This window comes from Lactuca virosa, chromosome 4 (genome assembly GCF_052849685.1).
Source record: "Lactuca virosa cultivar CGN04683 chromosome 4, Lactuca_virosa_CGN04683_v6, whole genome shotgun sequence".
Classification (NCBI taxonomy): Eukaryota; Viridiplantae; Streptophyta; class Magnoliopsida; order Asterales; family Asteraceae; genus Lactuca; species Lactuca virosa.
This window is the reverse complement of record NC_136429.1, coordinates 371444012-371457324: the sequence shown is the minus strand read 5'-3', so window position 1 is coordinate 371457324 and position 13313 is coordinate 371444012. Positions and strand designations below refer to the sequence as shown.

Sequence of the window (13313 nt, the reverse complement as noted above, 5' to 3'; positions counted from 1 at the left end):
TAGCACCACACAGTTCTGGTGCTCGATCGGAAAAAGTAGTCAAAAGAGGATAGCCAAAACCGACAAGGTTGCGATTTACCCAGAGCCACCGGTCTTCTAGTTCTTCTTTGGAGCTTTGTGTTTAATGACAAAGGCATGAACACCCCACATTTGGGAAATAGTCCGAGCACCGAACTGAGTAGAAGAATTAAAGAAAGCTTTGAATGCCCAAAACTGTGGCAGAACTCCAAGCGTACGATAAACGAGTTCAAAGCCAACAATCTTGTTGACAGCGTTCAGAGTCAAATCATCCACGCGGAAGCCATACTAACGCATTACCTCGTCGAAAATGTCAGTCATTGGCAGCCTCATACCAGCCTCGAAGATCGGAATGGGGACTCCAACTTTCCCCTCTGGCAGAAGAGAAATTATAGCCCCCTTTCGAGGGTATTCCGCACCATGTTCAGGGAGGAAGCCAAACCTCTCTTGGAGACCCGCGAATTCGCTCGGAGAAGGAACGATTCTGGTATTTGGGCCAGCCATTGTTCGTCGGAAAAGAAGAAAAAGAAGAAAAGACCATAAACAGAGAGAAAAGAGGAAAAGGAGTAGCAAAAGTAAGAAGAAGCAAAAGTAAAAGGAGGAACTGACACAAATGGGGGAAGATTTTGATGCAGGAGGAAAGTTCAAGCAGTTATGATGATGGAAACCGCCTGTGCAGATGCCTCTGTCACGTCAGAAGTTGTCAAAGAGCCATCTCCACCAAACGTGTGTCTAGATCTAAGCTAGAACAACTCAACTACCATAAGTAAACGCTAACGTCTACTAGACTAGGGAACTTGATAACGTATCCCACCAGGAATACATCAAACATAACGGAACCGTCTGTCTGATAGACGGTTTGGGCAAAGGAAGACGTATGTCTAATGCCGCGTCCTCACCCTCTCCCTCACCCTCGCGATCCCGTGTTCGTTCCTTGGCGCCTAAGCGCCAAGGTTAGCGTTAAAACAAAATAGTACCACTTGCCTCCTAGAGCGATAGGTGTAGCGCTCAGGGCGCCGCTCCCCGGAAACCTGCACCAATAGCAAACAGCCACTCACAGAGCACGATCTACCAATCGAAGGTCATCCATCCCTACCAAACCTGAAAACGTAGAAGATACTGTCAAGGATTTTTCCCCTGACCACAGGTATAAAAAGGTCTCTTCTCCTCCATCAGAAGGAATCGAAGAAACACGACCCTAGAACTTTTACCCAACATTTGTTTCACCTTCTCTCTCTTAGAGACCTATACTACTAGAAAAACAGCATTTTACGACGCGCAATGCGTGTCGTAAAACGCTCAGACAACGCGCAAATGCTTGTCAAGGAAGACCCTGTCATTAAGAGATACGACACACTTTTGCGCGTCGTCTATTTACGATGCGCATTTATGACACGTATTTACGACGCGCAGTTATGACACGCAATGTGTATCAAGGAAGCCCTTGTCATAAAGGAAGACGACACACAGTTTTTTTTGTCATAATTTTAAATGTTTTTAAAATTATATATTTTTGATAGATTTACTAATTTTCAAATTAAAGAACACATTACAAGTCTTATAATACAAAATAAAATACCATAAACAATAAAGATAATTCATTGCACTAATATGTCAAATACAAATAATCATTCAGTAAGTAAATGTAACACAATGCTAATATTGCATAATATTTATTATAGAAAACAAAACATGTACAACATTAGAAGAAACCCATGACTAAATTCTCCTTTGACAATCTCCTTTGACAATTTCCTTTCTAATAGAATAACCTGAATGCAGGAACTTTGAGAGGCTGCAGGGCATGGAAGGAGGTTGCTAGTGAACTTTAGGTAGTTATTAATAGCATAGAGGAATGTTGGAACAGGAAGAAGCACATTGTTGTGAGCTGCCTGCAGAAAACCATGGCAGACATAAAGACATGAGCATGAGCTTTGCTGCTGCTTTTATAAAAATTGAACTTATTCTATAGGTTATAAGATATAGTATAAATTTTTAACTTTTAAGCATTCTATAGCTAGCATAAAGTAGAATTTGGAATCATTAAGAATACAATGAGTACTTTGTTGTTGGAAGAAGCCTAACGATTGCATAATATGTTGACTCAAAAAGGAAAATGTGGCAGCTTTACCTGTACAAAGCTGGAGACAGAAAGAAGTGGCTTCTCTCCAATCTTCTAATTTCTAGCCTGAAAATTAACAAAGAATTTAGCAACTTGTAAGAATTTAGCAGAATACCTAATAACCAAGCCAACAAGTTAGCATCATATATTCAGGTGTAAACAAATGAAAGATAAGCTTAGGTCACACAAAAGTTCTCCAAAACAAAAGCAGAAGATAAATATAATAAAATTAAGAAATGAAGAACATGCCTGTATTAGAAGCATGACAAGTGCAAAGATAACTTTTGCAACTTCTGTCAGAAAGTTAACACTGATGGGGCTAAAATTGAACTCCCCATCAACCTTGGATATGTACACCAAAATCGGCTGTAAAAGGTGATCAATTTAGTGAGGTATTGATCAATTATGTAACATGGAAACAGTACACAACTAACTATACCTAAATATTATCCAGTCACTGACGCATGGAATTTAAAGAGTTGTTTATGTTATGTGAAAGATATGTACTATAAATAGATATACAAAACACGTTCTTTATCTTGTCTTCCGGGATAATGAGGAGAAAAAGATTATATTATACCATCAACATCCTTCTCACTATAATTGGATATATATTCTAAACAACATACAGAAAATGACAAATCTGACTCATATAGTCTTGGGATATCACTGTGAAAGGAAAGTACTTTTTGTTGCCATGGTGAAGTTCCCTCAGGAATCTATGTTCCACTGTTAGGAATTCGGGAATAATCTAAATAATATATAAATCCAAAGTTTACAAAAGATGCCACAAGTTTCTCTTAAAGAAAACTACAGTCTATGAAACATATGTAAGCTCTCTAGCCTTGAGACTTGTGAGGGATATCAGTATATCACTGCTAAAGAAATTACCTGTAAGCCAACTAACATGCAGTCACCAACAACCAAGAGAACATTGAGTGCATGATGCTTTTTTGAAAGTTTGCTTCGATGTCTATCATAAGCTCATGATACTGTCTTTGCGGATGGATTCACCATCTTAGAATGACAGACATTGCATTCTATCATGCCTTGTTTCATCATCCGAAGTCTCCCTTGCTCACTTTCTTCTTCCTCTAAATGTCAGGACTAACATGAAAAATTCAAGACCAATAAGTTCATCCACCAACCTTCTAAAAAAGTATGCATATGTTCTCTGGGCAAACTCAAATGTCTATAAAAAGCACAAGATTTGTAAAAGGATATTATAGTAAAATTTCATCTACAAGTTTCATTTTCTGTTTGCTTGATTCACAGGGTACTTTGGGCTTGTTTTCCCTCCAAGCTTCCTTGCAGTGTGTTGTACAACCGCCTGTCGTTGCCGCTGATAGTAGTTGCTCTTCCTTTTACTGCATCTATCACAAGGGTATATAATTAATTCGACAACATCTTGAGTAAATTACAAAGTTTGTCCCTGTGTTGTACTCTTTTTTTCAATATTAACCAAAAACAAATTTTTGTTGCTTTTTTGACCACTATTATGTTTTGGATTTGATCCTTCCAAAATCACACATTAAGCCATATCACGTGTTTTTCACACACAAGGGTATTTTCGTCCTTTCGTCCTGCTATGTTCAAAAAATGGTTATTTTGTTTAAGTTATAGTAAACTGCGAAAATGGTCCTTGTGGTTTGTCATTTTCTTTGGTTTTCATAGCTAAAAGAATCTTTTTTCTACGCTCAATTTAACACCATGAAACCGAATCTGTTAAGTCCATGTAAAATGAACATTTTTCCCTTATTTTGAGTTATCTGTTATTCTCTTATTGTAATTACGTATTATATACCCTCGTTCAAAAATAAGGTTATTTTATTCATTTTTAAATATGACCTAAAACATTATTCTTGTTCAAAACAGGTTATTTAAAGCAAGAGTGAAATTAACCTAATTTATCATGTCACCGAGATAAAACTAGAGATAAGAAATGACGAAAATACACTTGTGTGCAAAACAAGAGCAGAATCAACCTAATTCACCTCCTTCACTTGTCCCCTCCAAGCTCAAAACCTAAAAATATCTCAATAATATATCAATAAAATCTTCACACAACCATTTAAAAGATCTAATCCATTAGATACCTTCACAAGGTGTGTGAGGTCTGAAGGGACAATGAAAATGTCTGGAACACTAGGCATTTGAAGGGCTTCTGGAGCAAGCGGCAAGTCCACAGGAGTGTCTTCCGCAGGTGGGTACAGAGGATAAAAGTTGTTGTCACAAACGTAAAAATATTAAATTAAGAAAAAAGAAAAAAGAAAAATATTATTTTAATTTTGAAAACATACCTGCGTTGACTCAGCAGATGGTTTGTTAGTGTATTCATGCGATTCTTGATCCCACGTGACACCACATCCATACTAAGTTGTTTCAGGACATCCACACTACAGCATCCTACTTTCACCTATTTTTTTTCACTCAATTACTAAAATTTCTCAACTCACATTTTTAAATATCATGAACCAACACAACACAACATATATGATAGTTACCTTGAATTGTTACCTTTTGCAAAGTGTTGTTAATGGCATCACTTATAAGCTCCCAGTTTCACCTATTTTTTTTCACTCAATTACTAAAATTTCTCAACTCACATTTTTAAATATCATGAACCAACACAACACAACATATATGATAGTTACCTTGAATTGTTACCTTGAATTGCAAAGTGTTGTTAATGGCATCACTTATAAGCTCCCAGTTTGGTTCGGATAGAGAACTGACGTGAAGACAGGCCCGCCATTATGGTTATTTGGCATGACTTGAGAAAGAGCAAATGCATGAGAAGTATGAGGCTGCTGCAACTGTTTTGGATCCTGATTATCATTCTTTGCAGAAAAATGATTATATGAGTATAGTAGAATCATTCATAATAATAATAATTCCATAGCATAAAATAAGTTAGAAAGTTGTTGAGAGACTACTTGTGTCCTTCTGTAATGTTGTTTCAAAATGAGATTTCAGTGTATCCTCTTCCATTGTTCCCTGCAACCATTGAAATAATGCACAAAAACCGTTGAAATAATAATAATCCTCTTCCATTTAATGTACACAAGACTAACCAACAAATTTAAAAAAGAAAAAGGTAAAGGCTACCCCTACATGACCCCACCAACATGTCTTCAGATAAAGGAAAAGGAAGATGATTAATTGTTAGAAAGGAGCTGAGGTTGTTCTTCGGAGTTGATATGTGGGTTGTTGGGGAGGTGGTACACATGGCAAAACCTTCTCCACCTCCTGCAAATATATTGCGCACATACAGATACAATAAGCTGTATACTTCATAAAACATCATGACATTTCACCATGTTGCCAAATTATGCAACAAAATTGTTTTGCAGATGAAATATGCAACCATGTTTCCTTATAAAACCGGAAAAAAAATGCAACATTTTACAAGTAACAAGTTTAACTAAGAAATACACAAATAATTTCCAGATCTTATCACAGTAACACTACATATTGGAGTAGATTACTTGGGTTAGGTGATGAAAACACTAAACCCACTATGTATATAAATTGAGGTCATTAACTAAGAAATACACAAATAATTTCCAGATCTTATCACAGTAACACTAGATACAAGTAACATTCCCATTAAGACATTTCCTATAAGGAAGAGACTGGATAACATGAAAAAGAGAGAAAGGACTATGAGAAAGAGATATACATACCCTCTGCCTCCTGAGTCTTTCATTTTCCTCTTCCAAACGTGAGATTTTGTTCTCCAGCTCATGTGTGTAAGCCTGTTAAACAATACATCATTTTCTTATAACATATTTATAACAGGTAAAATGAGAAAGAAGACAGGAGTTTAGTATCATACCCGTTTTCTTGCTCGAGAGCGTGCAGCAGATTCCCTATTCTTAATCATTCTCTTTTGCCTCCTTTCCACAGTCTTCTCTATCACATCTCCAGAAGCAACTCGTTTCCTTCCAAACTCAGATACACTCCCCATCAAAGGGGTAGGACACACCGTCATACGTGTCTCCAAATAACCAGTGTCTATTACATTCAGAGGGAGGGGTTGTGGTACTTGATAATGGCTTGACATAACCACATGTTGTTGTGGAATCTGAGGGATTTGGTAGTTCATCCACTGTGCTTCTGGTGGATCAAGATTCTACTCATGGTTCTTCTTACCAGGAGAAGAAGATTCAGACAGGATCCCTGCCTTGACTAAGAAGTCCTCGAGTGTCATCTCACCAAGAGTAGCTTGTCTCTTACAACTACTAGTATTATTAATGTTACTCTCACTACCATTCGTCTTCGTTTTCTTCTGATCTTGTTGGATATCTTGCCAGACCTCATCGACTGTCTTCTTGGTTAAATCCTTGGTGAATTTAAGGCTCAATTGTCTAGGCAAAGATGAAGCAGAAGCAAGTTGGGTGAGTTCGGAGTAATCAGGGGAGGAGCCATTGTTGATTCCTTGATTAGCTTTGGCACTCCAAACATTCTTCAGAAACTCATCAAGGTTCATACTATTGAAAGGTTTCCCTAAATCGCTTAATTGCTGCTGAACCTTATCTAAAGTTAGGTTATACAGAGATCCTTGCCTTGACAATCCATCGAACACAGGTTTTTGTGTTCCACCGTTCGATCCCATTGTTTAAGTCCCCATACACGGATCGCCTGACTATCTTACTAATCTCACAAATAAAACTCCAAATACCAATAATCAAAGTAGCAATTAGTAAACGCCTTTTTGTAATTAATCAAAAAAACCCTATATGAACTCCTAATCTAAAATGTTACGGAAAAAAACCCTCAATTCAGACGAATCGGAAACAGAATACTAATCAGAGTTGCATCATGTCGAGTACCAATCTTTAGATTAATAGAAATAGGGGAAAATGAGAAAATCGGCGTTATTTTGAAACAACATTACAGAAGGACCAATGGAAGAGGATACACTAAAATCTCATTTTGAAATAATAAAAATTGCATAGCATAAAACCGTTGAAATAATCCTCTTCCATTGCATCATGTCGAGTACCAATCTTGAGTTGAATAATGCACTGGACTTAGTCCAATGTTTGGAAGATTATGGAAACGATGGGATGGAGTACCGACCGACGGAAATAACCCCTCCTCAACGTCGTTGAGGAATTAAATTATTGCAGAACATAACAAGATAACAAAAGCACTTACAGTGTGGTGATGGTGCATGAAGTGTTGGTCGATAAGGCCGGTACATCGTCGACATGTGAGGACTGAAGAGTCGGTGTGGGTTGGAGGTAGTTGAGGTGGGTATCAGGTGGGGTTTTAGGGTTTCTTTTGATCGATGAAGATTTTAGGAACTTCAAGTATGAAATTATCGATCTTTTACACACAATGCTTTTAGGGTGTCTTTTGATTGAAGATGATTTTACAACATATGAATAAGAAGAAGGACGAGAGAATCAAGGCGGGGTTTTTTATTTTTTTGGATTTCATTCCCCCCTTGGCAATTAAAAAATTGGAGAACGCGCGTTCATAAAGAAAAATAAAAACCGACAGTTTTAGACGACACACTTTTTTATGATATATATATATATATATATATATATATATATATATATATATATATATATATATATATATATATATATATATATACACACACATATATGAAGGGTTTTGAGCATAACTACAAATCCTATGTGTTCATGCAACCCTATTGCTTTAGATCTAGGTTTTTCACTAATTGAACATGCAAACTTCAATACCAAAGCAAAACCCTAGAAACTAGTATATAATTCGAAATTTACACAAAAATAGGGTTTAGATGTTTACCTTACTTGTTATGTAGTAATAACAAGAACACCTTGAAGATCTTTAACTCTTGAAAGCAAGTGCCTCAAATGTGACACCTCTAATGGCTAGAGAGCCAACCAAACCTTGATTGAGTAACTTGCTTTCAACGCATTGATCTCCCAACGAGTTGCGGATGCCCTAGCTAACTTTGAAACCAATAGGAATATTGGATCCGGACAAGGTGGAGGAACCGAATGAGATAGTACTCAGGGTGGTAATGTCACACCCCCAAACCGAAACGGCGGAAACATTCGGGGGCGGAGGACGTCATATATAGTATCACAACAACTGAATAATAGTAATCAAAGCAACAACAACCATTGTATTAATAGTATAGTGTTTACATTACATTTGAATCATACACGATTGACTACAAAAGTAAATGCAAGTAAAGAATCGAACTACTATGCTCCATCTCTTGAACCCGGTGTGTGTACCTGTCTACTAATGTCCTGAGAATACAAGTAGGTTTTGAAAGAGTATCAGCATAAAGCTAGTGAGTTCATAAGCTTTTTGTTTTAGAAGACTGTTCTTTGTTCCTTTGAAAAGTGCGTTATCTTTCTCCAGAAAACCTTATATTTTCTGATGGAATGAATGTATAACCTTAAGTAAAAATGATTCTTACCAGTTCCTCCTACGAGTACTTAGTGTATACAAATCATATACAATCCAGATCGAACAAACAATCGATTGTGTGGTTCTGCCCCAAGCTCACAACCAAACAAGGAACAGGAAATGAGGCGGAGGCCACACATTCCAATGGTTGTCGGATCCTTATGTACATAATCCTGAAGTATTCACTAGATACTTACAAAGTTAACTGTATAAGTCTTTTGAATTCTGTTGAAAGTGTTCCTCAAGAAAATCCATTATTTTCTTATTGTATGCATGATTAACCAATTCTTTTTTATAACTACTTAGCTCATACTAGCTATGTATAAACCAATATCGAACAGACGATTGATTGTGTGCATCTGCCCTAAGTCCACAACCAAACAAGGAACACAAAATGAGGCGGAAACCACACATTGCATAGTTTGTCGGATATTCTTCACACATAGCCTGGATGCATAAACTAAGGAATTACAGAATTATTAATGAATGTTCATTAGTGAAATAAATAACCGATTGATTTAAGAGTACTAATGTTTACCCTGGAAAATCCTATATTTTCCCTAAATGTAAGTTATTGAATTTTCTGTTCCAAACCGAAAACTATAAGTATTTATCAAACTTATGTTGTTAAGCATTGTTCAGTTTGAAAACCAAGCCGAAAACCTTTGTATGAATACTTTTGTATGAAAACCTTTGTATGAAAACCTTTATATGAAAACCTTTGTGTGAATACCGTAGTGTGAATACCCTCATGCGATCACTTAGTACATACGAGTTATAGAAATCTGGATCGGATAGACAGTCGATTGGGTGATTCCGCCCCAAGCCCATAACTGAACAAGGAACAAGAAATAAGGCGGAGATCACACATCCCACTGCAAGTTGGATGTTAATTTCATATTACGCTAGTGTATATACTAAGTAATCACATAGTTACTAACCCTAATGTCTGCTTGATAGGTGTATTATTATGTGAACGAGTCGTTGTTTCACCTGTGGATTCCTATAACCATACTATAGACGATCAACAATACAACGTACTCGGACGTACGTCATTAAAAATGACGTTTGTCACCCTAGGTTGACTGTAGCTAATAGTCAGGGTGCGGGATTGTCACTCCCGTATAGATCTATACACAAACTCACGCTCTCCCTCTCAGGAGTCTCTGGTTACAAGGCGTCTCACACTGCTGGATCTCTCAACGAATTCACGAATAATACTATGAAAATCCTTTTTGTTATGAATCCTTATAAAATAATACTTTTATTTCTTAATTCATAAGTTTGTTTCCTCTGTTCTGAAAAACTGTTTTTGTAATGTAGGTATTTTAACATGTTTTGCAAAACTGATTTCAGGTCTAGTAATGACGATGTTTACCATGTATGCAATTTCTATGTTCAATGTATACTAGTGATATGAAAATATAATAAACCAAATTATATTTTTAAACACAAGATTACTTGTTCTTTTACTTGTATTCCCCCCTGAAAACATTAAAAACTCGGAAAATATAGGGGTATGAAGTCACTGTTAATTGTATGCAAGCGTCGAATCAATGAACTGGAAACGAAGACCCTCGAGTTGTTGTACGTGGCACTTAACGGAATCCTAATAACAATTAAATACATATTTGTATCTATATTAGCAATTTCATTAAAAAAAGTGTTGGAAAGCACTTGTTCTCGGTTAAGGAATGTTACCGGGACTTGAGTGAATCGAGGAAAGCGGGTTTTCATCCTAGTGTACCACTCAGTGAGTGTGTACGGTCGTGAAAGGGAGTGTACAGCCGTGAACCGTGTACGGCCGTAGACTGCCTTGGAGGGGTGTACGGCCTTTGAAGGTGTACGGTCTACGAACTTGAAGGAATACGGTCGTACACTCAAGAACAAGAGTGTTGGAATCGATGAATACGTGACCTAGATGCTCCGAAATGAACCCCCAACGGTGTTTTTCGATGTTTTACGGAAGAATAAGGGTGCTTTAGGGGTGTACGGTCGACAGTCTAGATAGAGAAGTAGAGGGTGTTCGGCCAGAAGAGTGTAAATGAGGGGTAGGGTCTCATATTTATAGGGGTTTATGTGGTCGATGGTGGGGTCCACCCGACTTGGGCCGTAAACGAGTGTACGGCCGTACATAGGTGTACGGCCGTGAACCCAAGTTCGGCCGTGAATGATTATTTTGATCGACAGAAAACTCAAAATTTCGTGTAGATTTGGTCCCGACTCATATATGAAGCTTAAAAATGACTTTCCAACCCAAAGGAAATTGACGGGACACAATAAAAATCCAAACTATATTAACGGGATTTGGATAATGAAAATGGAAAAAGGTTCGGGTTATCACATCATCCCCCCGTTAGAGGGAATTTTGTCCCGGAATTCGGATTCTGAGTGGATGGTTAAGGATAAGGAAAGGAGACGGTTACTTTGGTTCCATTTAGTCCTTGCATTCTCTCAATGAATTCAGATCCTCGCTGGTTGCTTCAGCAGATCATCATTGATGGGAGGGTTGTTCTGATTTGTGATGGTTTGGTAGGTTTAGCTTGCTCAACTATGTTCATCTAACTGGTAGAATGCCCATTCGTATATCTGAGCAGCCTTTGTCCTGAAGTTCATGTTAGGACTCATACCTGGTTCATCTACCATTGTCTCATGTACACAAGTCGTATATAATTAAGATTGATAAGATGGTCGGATAGGTGACTCTGCGCCAGGTCCATAACCAGACAAGGAACAGGAGATAGGGCGGAAACACACATCCTAAGTCCGTAGAATCTTAATTATATACCACCCTCACGTGTACATTTAACATCGATAGGCTAACCCTATCTGTCCCTAGCCTCTGTGCTTGAACTTGACTTGTTGCGCGAGTGATGTTTCCAAAATAAACTGCTGAGGGTGTTTAAGGAAGGTTACGGGTGGATACCATACTCCTCGCATGAGTATATTCGGGGGGTTTGAAGCGAGATGAAATTTCGAGGTTCGCATCTAGTTTGTCGTTATGAGTGACGAGACTTTTGTTATTCGGTCGGTTTAAGGCAAAAGGTCTCCTCGGTGACACGTGGGTTTGATATAACGCAGACTCAGTCAGACTAAGCGGGATAACATCATAGGATCGCGTGTTAAGTTAGTTCGGAAGGAGTGTTTCGTTATGGCGTCGGTGTATCTGTGTGTGAACGTTTCTAGTGCTTTCTGTGTTGACCTTGTTATTATTACTATGAATGTTTTGTATTGTATTAAGTGTACTAACTGAGAAATTGTCCTAGTGAATGATACTTGATATTATGATCCCTATCCGGTCCTTCTATAATCGCTTGGTGTCTACAAGTCATATATAATTAAGATGATTAAGACGGTCGACTGAGTGATTCTGCCCTAAATCCACAACCAGACAAGGAACAGGAAATAAGGCGAAATCACACACTCTAAGTCTATTGGTCCTTAATTATATATGGTCCTACTGTTTACACCAAGTCATTATAGCCTACCGGAAAAGAGTATTTAGTTTCTACATATACTATGTGCTTCGTTTAAACGAGGAAGAAAATATTATAGTTTGAACTTAGTTGTGAGACGGTTTCCTTGAAAATGTTGGTTTGGGAAAAGATTCGAGCTAGAAGATGTACCGCTGTTCTCGTGGGTTTCCGGGGTAGACTCTCCTGCAGTGATCATTAGCATCCCTCCCTCTTCAGCAGGGTTCCTGGCCAATGGACAATCTCTCCTGAAGTGCCCCATTTCACCACATTCGTGGCAGGTCTGACTCACTTCCTCAAATGCGACCTGAGAGATTGGTCGTGTCGGTGCCCTATAGAAGCGGATGGTGTGTCCCTTTTTGAGGCAGTTCTTGCAATACAACTTCCGACACCTTCCGATATGATGGAAGTTGCACTTATCACATTTAGGGAGGGTTCCAGCATAACGACTACCTGGTGTTGATGTGGCTGGGGTCGTGGCAGCGTAGGGTTCTTGTGTTGATTGTTTCCTCTTTCTGCTCTCGGGCCTTTGATTATCATCACCTCCTTCGGTTGACCCATGACTGGGGTCCATTATGCCTTGGCGGATCCCATAATCCACCAATGTTCGAGCCAGGCGTTTGGCACTATCAAACGTAAGAGGTTTCGTTGCCAATACGTTTCCTTGGATTGGAGAAGGTCGTCCCCAAATGTATCTCTCTACCTTCTTACTCTCCGGGGTAACCATCCCCGGGCATAGTGCAGCTAAGTCGCTGAACCTATCGGTGTATGCAACAATGTCTGAGCCTACCATGGTAAGATTCCACAGCTCATGCTCTAGTTTCTGTACTTCGCTCCTCGGGCAGTACTCTTCCAGCATCATCTCTTTTAGAATTTCCCAGTCCATTGCGTTTGCTACAGGAAGACTCAATGATTTGACATGGCTGTTCCACCATGTAAGGGCTCTGTCAGAGAAGGTGCGGGCAGCAAACTTCACTTTGCTTCCTTCGGGGCATGCGCATAACTCGAAAATCGATTCTGTCTTCTCGAACCATCGCATTAGGGCGATGACTCCCCCATTTCCATCGAAGGATTTGGGTCCACAAATAATGAAGTCCTTGTATGAGCACTCCCTTGTGTGTCCGTGGTTAAAGCTGTTGGTACCACTACCCGATCCACCGGTACCACTTGCATTGATTTGTGTCATGACAGCTATCACTGCGGCTGTCTACTAATGTCCTGAGAATACAAGTAGGTTTTGAAAGAGTATCAGCATAAAGCTGGTGAGTTCATAAGCT

At 38.6% G+C, this 13313-nt stretch overlaps 1 pseudogene across 1 annotated transcript; it reads right to left on the bottom strand.

The window, feature by feature from the left end:
• Positions 1-1594: 1594 nt before the first annotated feature.
• Positions 1595-7605, bottom strand: LOC145108739 (ABSCISIC ACID-INSENSITIVE 5-like protein 2; annotated as a pseudogene). Its single transcript, XR_013708515.1, has 14 exons — positions 7304-7605; positions 5979-6814; positions 5827-5898; positions 5255-5389; positions 5077-5137; positions 4795-4980; positions 4645-4706; positions 4441-4556; positions 4237-4334; positions 4126-4165; positions 3032-3513; positions 2390-2506; positions 2150-2206; positions 1595-1910 (listed from the first exon to the last, which is right to left on the bottom strand). The product of XR_013708515.1 is annotated as an ABSCISIC ACID-INSENSITIVE 5-like protein 2 (transcript).
• Between the last annotated feature and the right edge of the window lie 5708 nt (positions 7606-13313).